The 16,158-nt window shown below is 34.4% G+C and overlaps 1 long non-coding RNA gene across 1 annotated transcript; it reads right to left on the bottom strand.

Annotated features, from left to right (window-relative positions):
* Positions 1-14,912: 14,912 nt before the first annotated feature.
* LOC136062323 (uncharacterized) lies at positions 14,913-15,325 on the bottom strand. The gene is made up of 2 exons (XR_010624102.1): positions 15,076-15,325; positions 14,913-14,975 (listed from the first exon to the last, which is right to left on the bottom strand). It is a non-coding gene; the product is annotated as an uncharacterized LOC136062323 (long non-coding RNA).
* Positions 15,326-16,158: the final 833 nt, after the last annotated feature.

Consider the following 16,158-nt stretch of genomic DNA (forward strand, 5'->3'; position numbering starts at 1 on the left):
CTGATCTGATTATACCCGCTGAATCTGTTCATGAATGAAAACATGGCGTTCCTTGCTGCAGAATCTATCAGCAAGCCCATGTTTGGTAACGGGAATTCATCCTTTGGGCAGACTCTATTAAGATTTCTGAAGTCTACGCAACATCTTATCTGCCCATTCTTCTTCTTTACTGGCACTATATTGGATAACCAGTGCAAGTGTTGGATGGGCTTAATGAAGCTTACGGCCAGCAATTTCTGCACCTCCTTAACTATCTGTTCCTCTATCTCAATATGGAAAATCCTGGCAAGCTAAGCCACTAGCTTGGCCTTGAGGTCCACATTCAATGTGTGCACCACTAGCCCAGGATCCAATCTTGGCATTCCACTGTAATCCCATGCGAAGACGTCTTTGAACCCTTTCAACAACAATATCAATTCTGATTTCTCCTTTACTAATAGTCTTGAACTAATTGAGATAGGTCTTGGTTCTTGTGGGTTAGACCCCAAGCTAATTTCCTCCAATTTTTCTTCTGCCATAACCTATACATCCTAATCTATCACAATTTCCTCCTCTTTTTCCTCATTAATTCCTTCCTCCGAACCTTCTTTCACCACGCAGCATACTAAGCTTTTATGCTGCCATTCTTGTTGGGGGCCTGCTTGCATATCATATGTGGGCCTCGCACACCTTCATAATTTGCATACAATCCTGCCATCAGAGCCTCGAACCCTCACACATTGTGGTGTGTCATATGACTCCACAGTGGGTGCTTCCTTCCTTTGCTTCTTCTACGATAGTAGCTTCCTTAGATCGGGTTTCAAATCACTTTGGATGTCCTCCCACCTAGGTACGAAGGTACCTTGTGGTTTCGATACTAAGCTCTCCATAGATGGTGCACATTGGTGGTAGAACATAGTTTTTACTAGATGAGCATCTGTTTGCTCAAATGGCGATGAGTTTGCTACTATGCGTATCATTCTGCCATTCACCCTTCCTTTCACACACTGATGATAGGTAGACGGGACTATGTAACCATGGTCTTCCCAGAAGCACATGGTACGAGACTTCTGTTTTCACCACATGGAAGCGAGCTAGGGAGGCTATTGGTCCCACCTTTAGCCATAGCTGAATGTGGCCTGTGGTGTACTCGCCTCTTCCCTTGAATCCTGTCACTTCCATTGGGCATCCTTGAATCTTCCTCTCCAAAATTCCTGCTGCTTAGAGAGTGCTTAGTGGGATAAGATTTACGGAAGCGCCCGTATCCACCAAGGCTCTCTTGATGGGAATCTGATTTATAGATGCTGCCAAGTAAAGGGGCCTTTTGTGATCTGAGTACCCCACTTCTATATCCTCATCACTAAAAGTGATCTCACTTGACTCCTGCAGGAGAGCTCTGTCACCTGCGACTTCAGCTATTAGACATTCTATCCCTACCCTAGAGGTAATGCTTACCATGGCCTGTGTAGCTATCCTTCGCTCTTTCACTATAAGCCCCAATTGTTCAAACAAATTCTTGAACTTGGAACTCTATTATAAGGTGGTAGTTGCTGCGACTGGCAAGGCTAGACTTTCTTCTTCGCCCTCCCCTGGATCTACGTAGATCACAACAGCTACTATACCCTTCCCTTTATGATTTAGGAGTGGGTTTCTTTGAACTTCAAGCTGGGATAACTCCAGAGTCCCTTCCTTGATTCTGCAGTGCACCAGCTTGCAAAGTGCCCAACATTTTGAGGTAGGATGCTGCACATAGTTGTGCAAGCAGGCAAAAGCAAGGGTTCCTTCGCTCTTCTTCTATAGGCTCTCTGGACACTTGATTGGGCTTAAAAACTCCATCTGCTATCCACTTATCTAAAAGCACGTCTAGCTCCTTTAGAGTGCATGGTAGTGGTGGAGGGGTATCATATTCCCTTTTGTCAGCTTTCCTTTTTCTTTCGCCAGCAGATACTGCCATAGCCTGTGGTGCATTCCTTTTATCAAAACTGGGCCTCACTAACTGAGCAGTCTTTCTGGCTTTCTGCAACAACTATGCAAACTAGGAGATTTCCAAATTTTCCAAGACGGCTCCGTACTCCATGATCATATTTGTCATACACATTTCTACCAACATCTTTTCTTCGCAATGATCATAGCAGGCAAGTGCTATGTCCCTGAATCTTTTGATGTATTTCATTAAATCCTCACCATTTCTTTGCTTGGTTGCTTGCAAGATTGCAAGTGTTACTGTTTCCTCTCCATGGAAGTATTTAGTGCAAAATACATCCACCATGTCATCCCAAGTTGGGATTGATCCTGGCTTTAGGCCGATGTACCAAGTGTATACTCGGTTATATAGTGATTTAGAAAATTCTCGAAGACATAAGTCCTTGTCTCCTGCATAAGGGCCAAAAGTATCAATAAACTTACTTACGTGCTCAACAATAGTTTCCTTCTTGCCATCATACTGTGCAAAAACTCATGGTTCATACCTCTCGGGGTATGGTTTGTTGAGTATCCTCAATGAGTAAGGAGGTCTTCGTGCATAGAATCTCTCTTTAGGTGCTCTGGTCTTCTCCTGCTCCAGGAGAGCTGCTACTTCAGCCATAGTGATGAAACATTGTTCTACATTTTGTTGAGCACCTCCAACTAGTGTCTCCTCTTTGTCTGCCGCATGCTCTGGGTTATGTTGGCTCCCTTTTTCTTTCCTTTTGTCTGTTTTCAACGGACGGATTTCTTCCATCGTTTGTTGTTGTGAGTGTTGCAATGATTGCAACACCTTAATAAAAACGTTGGCATTGTCAATGGGGATCCTTGGTTGTGGTTGGGGTTCAGCCCCTACTTTGTTGATACCTTCCGCCTAGTTGGGTTGCTGTTGGTGAGGCGTTGTTGGCCTCGACTCTGTCTGAAAGGGCATGGCACTCATGTTTCGTGTTGTTCTGGATTTTGGGGGCATTACTTATGAGGGTTTCTATCCTCTGTCCCTATCGGTTACCCAACTCCCCAGTGGAGCCACCAATTTAAATGTGGTGGACCTTTTTGCGCCTTTGGGCTGAGCTACCTTTTTGCGCCTAAATGTTTTAGGTAGAAGAGTCAGGACTGGTCCAAACTCACCTTGGTCCAGCTTATGCACAAACTATGCCCCTTTTTTGTTGAAATTTTGATTACATGCCCATGGTAGATGGAATTGCTACAAAAGAGTTATGGTAAACAAATACAATGGGACAATAATAAAGGCAACACACTTACTGTCAGTCGCAATGAAACTATTGCAAAAAAGTTACGGCAAATAAATATAATAAAACAATAATAAAAGAGATGTGCCTACTATTGAGCATAACAAATAAGAGATCTTGAATTAGAATAAGGAAAAGAACGATATGGCAACAAGGAACACGTTATAAGTGAAATTGCAAAGACAAGAAAGGGAATAATAATGATAAGTAATGAAATCAAATAATGAAAAAGTTAATTTGACGTGTTCAGATGTGTTACAGGACTTATACCAAGGAGGGGACCACTTCCTCAATGTGGGTAACCTCACAAGAGGATCCTATTATAGAAATTATCCACTTTGAGAGAACGGGCCTGAATGGCTTATGCTCAAGCGAATCTTTTATCCTTAACAGAAGGTAGGTTTTTAGAGGGAAAGAAGGGATTTGTCTATTGTTGCGTGCCTGTCATTCCACACTTTCTATTTCTCTTCCTGATTCTCTTTTTCTTTTTTTTCTCCGTTTTCTTGCTTGAATTCTTTCCCACTCTTTTTTTTCTCTTTTAGTGCTTACTCGTGTAGTGTTATGGTGATGGTGGTGCTGTAATTCTCTCCTAGTGGTTGCTACTATTGCAATGATGATACTATGCACGGCGAGGACCCTTTATATATTACCTGTCGTGACTGTTTTTTACCATTTTACCCTTTAACTACTTTTGTCTGGATTTGGGCGTCCTTCCTGACCACCCACTGGTTTGTCAGCTACCCAGCTGCCTCCACTTACTTGTGCTGGCTGTGCCACTAACCATTACTAGACAAAGAAAACTGTTTTGTTTGCTTGTTCACCGTGACATTCTCTCTTGCTATCCCTCATAGCATGCACCCAGTGGTTCCCACTCATCCTTCCCTATTTTAGGTGGTATGTCATCCCAGTAGGACATTTCCCCTAAAAGAGTTTGAGTGGCAACCCCAAAATAGACTTTCCCTTCTCTCCACCACCAGACCATATCCTCTCTTATCTCTGACCCATGACCCACTACTCTTGTATTGGCTAGGTATAGGTTGGTGGTGTCTGGGCCTTGTGCATGCTCCACTTCCGTGTATATCCAAAGCTTGTCTGCTACTCATGCGTTGTCATGAACTGGAGGTTTATCTGCGCGTTCTCCGCTTATTCTTGAACTTTTATGGCGTGAACTATTCCCTAATCCTCCATTTTTTATGGCTTGCTTCCTCTAAGGGCTGGGCCTTTCTTGATTGTGGGCTTTTCTCCCTTTAGCCCATTATTTGCTCCTTCAGTTGGCATGCCAGTATTCCTGTCATGCCATTCTGTTATTCCTGTTGCGACGCTATATAATCCATGCTTGTTGGGCCTCTTTCGTATATTCTTTTCTTAATTGGTTACAATGTCCCAGTATGGTCATTGAGTTCATACTCATGCTACTTTAGGCTTACTTGACCCACTACATTGCTTATGGGCTCCTTTGCCCCATTTCTTTCACCTTAGGCATTCTCGACCCATTTGCTTTCCTTGGGCATCCTTGGCCCATATTCTAATTCTACATTCCCATGAGCTTTTACTAACTCTTTTGGGCTTCTCTGGCCCAATTACCATATCCTTCATCCTTGGAGTTCATGGGCTTTCCACCAACCCTTTACTTTCTTAATTCATTACTCTAGGCCTGTTGTGGCCCATTCTTACTCTTCTAAATCACATAATGCCCATGGGTTTACTACTTCTTTCTCTGGGCTCCTTTGGGCCCATTCGCTTTCCTCAATGCCTATTTGTTTACTTTATGGGCCTACAACCCATTATTCCTACCACTTGGACATAAAAGGTTTTTCTCTCAATCTTGCTTACTCTTTCCTGCCCATATTGCTGGGCTTCTTCCTAATGTTGGGCTTTTCCCAAAATGAGTCTCAACAATGGGTTTTTGGGGCTTGGAAGAACAAGAAAGTTCATCTCCAGTTCTTAAAGCAAAAGGAAGCAAAACCAAATCAAGTCCTACGGACTCGATTTCTATATAACAGAACTCGAGTTCATTTGACTCGGGTTCGGTACATACGTGGACCAAGTATCCACCTCAACTGTTGCGCGATGGGAAAATCGAGTATGTTATACTCGATTTATATCTCCAACATTGAGTCCTTTGGTCTCGAGTTGTTAGATACCCAAATAGTTTCAAAACTATACTAACTAACAAAATAGTTTGGCTTTTAGTGTTATTTTCAGAAGAAAAAAAAATCCCAATTGGGATTCCTTTAAATTGGTTTGGATATATTTATCTATTTTTTAAACCATGATTAAATGTCCTTAAAAATTAAATGATTCAATAATAGCCTCTTATGGACACCTATCTTTGATGTTCGATGTTGTGCAATGTTACAACACATAAAAAACGAGTGATTACTTATTACCCTTTATAAACAATGATCAATGAATTTTACATGTCACTTATTTTTAAGTTTATTTGACTCCCATAAAAATAAAAAGGTTTATTTGACTTATTTAATTAGGTATAGTGTCTTAAAACATCATGAGTTAAGTATAATTGGGCCACTATTGCTGATGGTAATCAATATTAATGTTTTTGCCTTTTGGGCTTGGCTTTCTTCACCCTAAAATATGCTTTTCTAGCCCTCTCATTTTACTTGTCAAAAATCTTAGCCCAAAGCTATTCCACTCATTAATATGAGTATGAACTCTCTCAATTGAAAAATTATTGGGTGCTCTCGAAGCACGGTGACATGGTACTTTCTCCTCTCATATTCATTGTGAATCCCACCATGAATGTGAGAAGAGAGCACCTCGTCACCATGTTCGAGTAACATACCTTCTACCTACATGTAGAAGCCCATTAGAACCCACTATTAGATCAATCCAACCTATAACGTGCATCAGTGCATGTCATGAATGTATTTATTTGGCTATTGTTTGAACCATGATGAATCCAAATCCAAAACTTACGTCCATCATAATTTTTTAATCCTTGTTTGCTAATAAGTCCAAGCCCAACACTTGGGCCCATTATGACTACAAAAGCCATTGGTTGAAACTTGCTTGTTATGAATGGATCCAAACCCAATATTTAGTCCATAATAAAAAGGTAAGAAACCCAAGGCCCTAAAAGAACACATGTAATCCAACTATCGCTTAAAAATTGAGAAGTCTAATACGCTCAAACTTAACCGATTGACCATGAAAAATCCATCGCTTGTTGGCGCATGCAATTTAAGAGTATTCATGTCAGTTTATGTAAAAATTCATGTCTATTTAATATAAGAACTTATTTTTTTTTATTTTACATACTCACTTTTCAAAACATCACACATCAAATTATCTATTTTACAATATATTTCATTAAAATATCAAATTTTCTTGATTTTTTTTTAAATTGTTTTTCTATCTTCACACACAACCATCATCCACTCTTTTACTTTATCCTTGGGATACATAAAAAAAATAAAAAACTAAATGCAAAATGAATAGTGTCAACATAAATTTACACAGTTACTGTAACAATCATGTATTTTTATACAATTTTGCATAACTTGATGTGGATGAATTTTGGACTTGATTAACTAAAATGTGGTACTTTTTGTATTATACAAGCACTTATGTGAATGGTCTTACCAAAGTTAGAAGGCCAAAGGTTTCAAGCATGGCTCAAGCACAAGCCCACTGAAAGGATCAAGTCTGAACAATTTCAATGGCTCAAGAAGACTCGAATGATGTTTTAAGAGGGTTCAAGGACCTTATGACTTCTATAGCCCAAGACCAAAGGGAGTTTCAAGCAAATTTACATGCATACAAAGAAGACAAGGGGTTAGTAGACCAAAGTCACCAAACCACAAGCTCATTTGAAAACCCACGAGACTAAAGTTCAAGACCTTTTCAAGGAGTCCAAATCTTCTGTCTCACTTTTCCTGCTCCACTCTATACTCCACCAATAAATACTTGCCACGTGTTCACCTAATTAATTAAATATTATCATTATTGACTTATTAATACTACAGTTATTAATTAATAGTAGTATTTAATTAATTAGGTGAACACGTGACAAATATTTATTGGTGGAGTATAGAGTGGAATAGAAAAAGTGGGACAGAAGATTTGGACTCCTTTTCAAGCTTTGAAGATTCAAGCCCAAGCTCTTCCAATATTCCAAGAAAGAAGAGCTATTAAAGATGTTCCCAACCCCATATATAGTTGAGACTTGAGAGTCAAAGGAAGATGCACGAAGTTGTAGCAAAAATCTCTTGGATATTCAACCATGCATTACAAGTTATTATGGCTAACCACTACTCTCTACCATGCGCAAAGTCACATATGAGTCACCTAAGCTCGAAGAGGTTCCACACTTACAAAGCTTAAAGGAAAGAAGTATGAGCCCTCAAAAGTTAAAAGTCACCTTTGATATAAATTTTGTTTTTCTTAAGCTTGCTTCACATATGTATTGCTTTATAAGCCAAGTGATTGAAATCAAAGATAATATTCGAAGGGTAATGAATGAAAATAGTGTGATTAAAGCAATCATAAATCAAATAATTCTAATGAAAACCAAAATAAAATGTATGAATTGTGATTAGAATTTAGAAAATGGTCAAAGTTTAAGAGGCATATGCATACTTTACCTTCTTTTTTTATTATTATAATCATTTAAATATTACTATTTTCTAAGAATAATAATATACATCGCAAACATTTTAATAAAGCAATAATTGATATGGTTAGTTTCAAAATAAACTTCATGTTGACAATAATTATTTTGTAGTTGTGTGATATTAGTTATTTTTAGATGTAGGGTAAATGATATATATAAGATTACATATTTATAAGACTAAGGTTAACCACAACCTTCAAAATAATTTTTTTTTTCTACTGTCACTGTTTTTAGATTACATATCCATAAGATTAGTGTTAACCCCAATTCCCCAAAGAAAATTCATATATATCCCCTACCCTTAGCCACACTTGAAAACTATTAATCGATCATTTGGAGTTATCAATTTGTACAAGGAATTGGGGCTATTTGATAATAATATCTTTCACTCTTATAGTCAAATCAACAAACTTCTTTTAAACGCAAGGAAAGTGTACAAATTTTCTTTTAAAGGCAAAGCAGGTAGATATGTTGCTCTTATTAATCAAACATTCGATGTACTTATTTTTTATTATTAATTTTTTTCAATATGAGGGGAAAAGATGACTGAACTTTGATTATCTTCGTAAAATTACATATATTCTTCTTCTTCTTTTTACATGTATTTTTCTTTCAACAAAATGTAGATGCAATATGCTAATAGAGCCATAAATCGGTCAAGAAATAAAAATAATAATAAGAGCAATATAGGCGTGAAGAACCGCTTCTGACAGAAGCTGCGGATTACAAAACAAAGAAATTATATATTAAAGAAAATTGATTGGCATTCATAAATCACAATCAATTTGTTCATCAAAAAATAATAATAAATAAATAAATCACAATCAATCAGAATCGATTGCCAAGAAAGACGATAATCCACAAACACGTTACCAATATTATTGAAAGATTGATTGTCCTCTTCCACTCCACACTCCACACACATACAATAGAATACAACCTAGCCACCTCTAATCTATGTTGACCCGAAATTGCCATATATGCATCACCACACTACATCATTGTCAAAAAATTTGATTTTTTTTCCCCTTAAATTTTTGCCTCATTGTATTTGCAGCACTTAAAAAAATACTTTTTTTTTCCTATAAATAAATGAGATACAAATATCTAGAAGTAAATTTTTTTGGTAATTCAATTAATAGACACATTTTGGTAGAATATATTTAAGGTTTTAAGTCTTTTTTACTCTCGACTATCAAATTATTAAGAAAAAAAAAATCGGTTCCCTTCATTCTTTTTTACCTTTTTTTTTTTTAAAAAATGTTTGGCCAAGAAAAAAATTTTTTTTTTTGAGAAAGTGGCCAAGAAGTAGATTACACGTCAAATGATTGATTTAATACACGTTCTTGGCTGTTCACAACACACGTACGTAATTGCCAACAAAACCATGAGATGAGACCACCTTCTATTAAATGTTTTTATCTTTTAACTCCAACAAGAATTGCGTGCTTTTGTTTTGTAACTTCCATCCCACGACAACTGAAGCTCGCTTATAAATCCAAAACAAACTTCCACGAGAGTCGAGACCTTACTTTTATTTATTATAATATTTGTTAAATAATTAAATTCATTATATTCTTTTAGTTTAACTAGTAATTACATCTCAACACTTAAAAAAAAAAAAAAAAAAGTAATCACATCTCAATCTTATTTAAGAATAAATATTCAATCGTATTACTTTATTCTTATTAATATTCATTTCTTTTTCAACTCTTGAAAAAACCTACCTTGCAAATAGCTACACCGTAACCTTAATTGTTCGGCTGAATGGTATGCATTTGGCTAGTTTACTTGTTGAAAGATAAGATAAAAATATTGGCTTTAAGCAAATAAATTTGGAGTAAATAGGCATTGCCAAAGGCATAAAACTCTATAATGAGCTTGGTTTTTCCGGTCAAGCCACATCTATTCAATTAGAAATATGAGCTGAATGTAGGTGATAGTTACCTCAATTAGTAAAGTATCTTGTCATTAAATAAGAGACTTACAATCTAGTCCTACTTACATAAAAAATTAATTAGTGTTTTAGTCTAATAATAATAAGTAATTATCATGAAATGAACGCTATATATTCAAATTCTTGTGTGTGTGTTTTTTTTAGGGGGGGTTGTTGGTTAAATTTGGTTTTGTATCTCATACAAAACACATAGCGGAAGCAACAAACAAAGATCTATTTCATTCATGATTGATAACTTGCACTATATAAATTCTAGAATTTAAGAACAAAATAGCGTACCTTGGTGTGGAGAAATTCAAAACAAAAATTATAAGTACTTGGGAACGCTTTTAATCTTCACTCCAATTCCACTTTACGCCCAAGAAGTGTGGTCTCTCAATTAATTACCAAGGGAGAATAATTGAGTGGTTTCACTCGCACATACACACCACTTCACAATGGTGTCTCACTTTTTCTCTAATCTCTAATCTCTAATCTCTAATAAAAATTCTGTATGTCTCTCCCTTTATATATAACTGATTATCTAATTGGGCCGGCCTATTGGGTCTTTCTAATTGGGCTTTAATGTATGGCTTGGAGTGGGACCAAAAGGACCAATAAGACACTAGCTCCAATGGGCCTTGGGCTTTTCTGTCAACTCTTGACAAGTCCAAAGTTACCATTAATTATATTTAATACCACTATATAAATATAATTGCACTCTAAGCCTTATTAATAAATTATATCCCAAAACTTTATTATACATGCAACCCCTTCATAAAATATTCGTAGTAATTCAAAGTCATAAATATAGACTATCACTTTGAAGATTACTACATCTTAATCCTTGAGTACCCGGTTTAATCCTTTTAAGTTATTCATTATATATTTATGAAATCCAATTTCATAAATATATACTTTAGTAATTTCTTACCAAAGTGATTTTTTTTTTTTTTTTTTTTTTTTTGAGAAAGTGGCCAAGAAGTAGATTACACGTCAAATGATTGATTTAATACACGTTCTTGGCTGTTCACAACACACGTACGTAATTGCCAATAAAACCATGAGATGAGACCACCTTCTATTAATGTTTTTATCTTATAACTCCAACAAGAATTGCGTGCTTTTGTTTTGTAACTTCCATCCCACGACCACGACAACTGAAGCTCGCTTATAAATCCAAAACAAACTTCCACGAGAGTCGAGACCTTACTTTTATTTATTATAATATTTGTTAAATGATTAAATTCATTAAATTCTTTTAGTTTAACTAGTAATTATATCTCAACACTTCTCAAAAAAAAAAAAAAAAAAAGTAATCACATCTCAATCTTATTTAAGAATAAATATTCAATCGTATTACTTTATTCTTATTAATATTCATTTCTTTTTCAACTCTTGAAAAAACCTTGCAAATAGCTACACCGTAACCTTAATTGTTCGGCTGAATGATATGCGTTTGGCTAGTTTATTTGTTAAAAGATAAGATAAAAATATTGGCTTTAAGCAAATAAATTTGGAGTAAATAGGCATTGCCAAAGGCATAAAACTCTATAATGAGCTTGGTTTTTCCGGTCAAGCCACATATATTCAATTAGAAATATGAGTTGAATGTAGGTGATAGTTACCTCAATTAGTAAAGTATCTTGTCATTAAATAAGAGACTTGCAATCTAGTCCTACTTACATAAAAAATTAATTGGTGTTTTCTAATAATAAAGAGTAATTATCATGAAATGAACGCTATATATTCAAATTCTTGTATGTGTGTTTTTTTGAGAGAGGGGGGAGGGGTCAAGAAAAAAGTAACTGAGTTTTTATTTGTGTACAAGATGCACCCAAAACAACAAAGATTAACTTGAGGTTTTCTTTATGAGGTGTTTTTGGGTATTGTAACAATAGAGTGTTGTAATATTCATAGTGGAGGCCTCATTGCAATATTGATTCACTAAGTTCTAGTTTTTTTTTTTTTTTTGTCAGATTGTATTTAATAGCTTATATTCTTATACTTTCTTAATTATTATATATTCAAGGGATTTCCATGTAAATTTGGTATGCACATGATCATTTGCTTGGGTGAATTTTACTTTTCACTATTTCTTGGGTTTAGTTCACACAGAAGTTAAATTGGTTTAATAAGGTGGAATCAAGAGCTTTTTTGTCCCAAAGTAAATATATCATTTGGTAAGATATGCAAATTATTCATTGTTAATTACTTCATTTTGTTTCTAAAAACAATACTTCATTTTTAAAAAAAAAATTAGAAAATGGTTTGGAGTTTCTTGACCTTTTGATATACTTAATTGTTAATTCTCATACTATTTCTTTTTATTGTAATGCAATGAATTTATTATGTTTATAGTAATCAAATAAATAATGAAAATTGAATTATTATGACAATATATTGAAATAAAAAAACTTGATTTTTCTTTTAGTAATTTGATAGTTGGGAATTGGGAGATTTAAACCCTAGATGTTTTCTTTAAAACACTAAAAGAGGTGCCAAGCATTTTAGAACATAGTAAATTTTTTATTAAAATTACTTGAACTGATAATAAGTTTTGTTAAGAAATTTTAGATTAATTTAAATGGGTTGAAAGTATTAACTGAGTTTTTTATATGAGTTTTTAGTAGATTTAATTCGAAGTGATTTTAAATTGGAGGAAAATATAGTATAAAATTAAAGCATATAAAATTTAGGTATTAAGGTTCTTAAAGTTTAGTACTTGAGCGATTTTAGCCTCTTAAAGTAATTGCTTTTAGTCCCTTAAATGAAATTGCCAAATTAAAAACTAATATAATATGTTCTAAATTCGAACTTCATAGGGATTAAAATGATCACTTTAATTTTCAAGGAAAAAAAATCACTTTATATTTCTGAAGACTAAAAATTGATCAATTTAAATTTTTTTTTTAATAACTAAAAATGATCGTTCTTAAGATTGTGAGGGATTAAAAATGATCATTTTAAATTTTAAAAACTAAAATCGTTCATGGTTAATGTTTGACAACAAACAGGATATTTTATCCTAAAATTTTTTAATTAGAGCATTAAGGTACATGGTTTAATAAGTTTTATTTTCAATAAAGAAAATGTGGATGCTCTTTATTTTCTCTCTCATATTTAAAATATGTATAGATATCAAGAATATTAGAGGGGAGGGGACAGGTGAGACTTGAGAGTGATCTCTCCCCATTATCTCAAGAGCAAAAAAGCTAACAATTCCCTCAAAAAAAACAATAAAAAATAAAACTGACAATTTGCTTTAATTTTTTTTAATGAAATATATTACTGTCACGCGAGTAACCTATGAAAGAAACAAAGACCCTTTTGGAAACATTGTTTAAGCAACAGTTTTCTTGTTTAAACAATACAACAAGTATTTTTATAATATTTTTTCATCAATACATATTTTTCATCCACAAAAGGTGGTATAGAATATTTGAACTCTATTTTCACAACACTTAAATATTGTTACTAAGAATTTCTTACCAAACGGCCCAAAATATTACTCCCACCATCCCAATTTGTTTGTCCTGTTTTAAAAGTCAAATTTTTTTAAGGAAAAATCATTTATTATTTTGTCTGTCTTATAAAATGTATAAGTTTATAAAACTAGCCTTAATTAAATTTATCAATTTTTTTTAAAAAAAGAGTTATTTTTAATGAGACAACTAAAAAGATGCCCCATTTAGATTGATTTTTAAATATTTGTTAGTTTTCTTTTCAAATAATTTTGAAAATAAAGTATGGGTATAATAGGAACATTAGTAAATTAATGATTTTTATTTTTAAAAACAGAACAATATTTTGAGACATCTCAAAATAAAATAGATGACAAACAAACTAAGACCAATGGAGTAATAAATAGCATTAATTCCAAGCTATTGGGTTTAGAAAATGAGGATTAAGATCAGATACAATACTTAAGATTTTGCACCTGATGCAATTATAATTAACGGCAGAGATTGAAAATTAAAAAAATAACTTTCAATCTTATCTATTAAATCAAATATATTAAAAGAGACTTAAAAATTAAAAATTAAAATGTACAAAATGTACCCAAAAAAAAAAATTTATGAGAGAAAACGGGTGAATTGCTTCATAATTGCACCATATCTCGATATAGGGTCCGTTTGGATAGCACTTATTGTTGCTGAAAGTTGATAAAAACTGATTGTTGCTGAAAATACTGTAGCAAAATAATTTTTAAATGTGTAAATAGTATCGTGGGACCCACTTTTAATATTAAATATTACGTGAACAGTGCGTGAACAGTGCATGAACAGTAAATTTTGTCCCCAAAATGTTAACCATTGCGGCAAAAAAAAAAAAAAAAAAAAAAAAAAAAATGGATTTGATTGATATCGGCTGACCATGCCTACTGAATAACAAATATCTGGTCTAGTACAAAGCATGGCATACATAAGACTTCCTACTGCAGAAGCATAAGGAACTTGTCTCATCATATCTTTTTCCTCTTGAGTTTTAGGCCTTTGGTCATCAGACAGAGGAACTCCATGTCTGAAAGGAAGTAATCCCTTCTTGGAGTTTTGCATGCTAAACCGTTCTAGAACCTTATCTATATATCCAGCCTGTGATAAGCCTAACATCCTATTCTTGCGATCTCGCCAAAACTTGATCCTTAGAATAAAGTTAGCCTCACCCAAGTCCTTCAATCATTTGTTTCTTATTTTGCAGAACTTCTCTCTAATGTCTCTCCTTTGATGCCTCTAAACTTGCTAAGCCAATCTCAAACCACTTATAATTGGCTAGGGTCATCTGCATTACTATTAAACACTGAATTGGAAATGATCTAAGAAGTTCCTCCACAAATATAAATGCTGGTAATGGGTCCAAGCATCTCCATACTAGAATGATGATTTAATTTGACAAACCAAACACCCCACAGGGAGGGTCCACAATATATCTGATTAAAAAGTAAAATGGAATGTATATTTGAGGCCTATTCCTCCATTCCAAAGCAAGAATTATACATCTAAACTTAAATTTTTTACGTTTTGTTTGTTAGAAAGTCAAATATTGACCATGCATAACCAAATATAAATTAATACACTGAGCTCTTAATGACATGAAATATCATATCTTTGCTTTCTATGTGCATATTGATGGTGGGGAATGTCTGAACAGGCATTCAATGCTTTTTTTTAATTTCATCCAAAAAAAGTTACTTAAATAAAGCTTCTAATACCTACATGTACGGAAAATAAAGGTGTCAGCCCAAAGTCAGCTCAAAAAGAAAAAGGAAAAAAGAAAGACTTGGGTCTAAAAGAGCCTTGCATGGTTAATACCTGAGAGGCATTTTTAATATGATAAAACCGATAAGCATCTTTTCCAAGCAAACCAGCATCAGCAGAATCCAGATCAGATCCGTCATTAGCCCTGTCACTGTTAAAACACAGAGAACCTGGAAAAGGATTACTTGAACTAAGTTCTGAAGTAGAAAAATCAACCAAATACAGGTGTGAAGCACTCAAATTGCATTGGAAACCCTCAAGGATACATCTGGAGAGATCATACAACAGTGAAGAGAAGAATATTTGAAGGACATGCGATACACATGAGACTACCAAAAGTCTACCAAATAATGCTCTCATGCCTATTTTCCCTCAAGCTTCAAAGGAGCTTAAGGATTGTAATATTGTGACTTCAACATACGATGCAGGAATTCAAAGTGGCGTATTAATCCTAAGAAAAATGAGAAGATAAGGAAATGCTGCATTGTTAATAAACAAACAACCCGATTAACCAAATTTAAGTTCAAAATACATATGAATCTGGTTCATCAAATGATAATGATTCAGCTGGACACTTAACTGATTACAATGGAGATACTACCAAATACCTTGGTTATCAATTGAAACAGTGGAAACCAACTGACATACAATTTTTTTTTAAAGCAAACCTAACCATACCAACCATCCCAGTTTGTTCAAACATATAAACAGATTGGGGCCACCTTGAACCTGATTCCATTAAAGATACTGCCAGATTCTTGGATTTTTTAATCCTTTTCCACACAGCTTCACCCACCTTTTCTGTAAAAGCCACTCCAATCAACTTTCTGATTTTGTACAGTATATGCTCATTTAACATTTTTCTTAGAAGCATTTGCAATAAAGTCTTGCTCATATTTATCCTCAAATTATTATTTATTCTATCATAATCCCCTTAGACAAGCTGAGGGAATACAAAACCCAACTAGAAACATATCTACCACTTTCTGTTCATTTTCTACGATCAAATATATTTTCTATATTGGTTAATGCCAAGAAGTTAGCTAAGGCTGCAATGTAATGATGTTTGTAACTACACCAAACGTAAAAATTGCTCCACTTCCCAACCGCTCCCACCGCCTCCCCCCACCCCCCCCC

This window comes from Quercus suber, unplaced genomic scaffold (assembly GCF_002906115.3).
Source record: "Quercus suber isolate HL8 unplaced genomic scaffold, Cork oak 2.0 scaffold_402, whole genome shotgun sequence".
NCBI classification, from domain to species: domain Eukaryota; kingdom Viridiplantae; phylum Streptophyta; class Magnoliopsida; order Fagales; family Fagaceae; genus Quercus; species Quercus suber.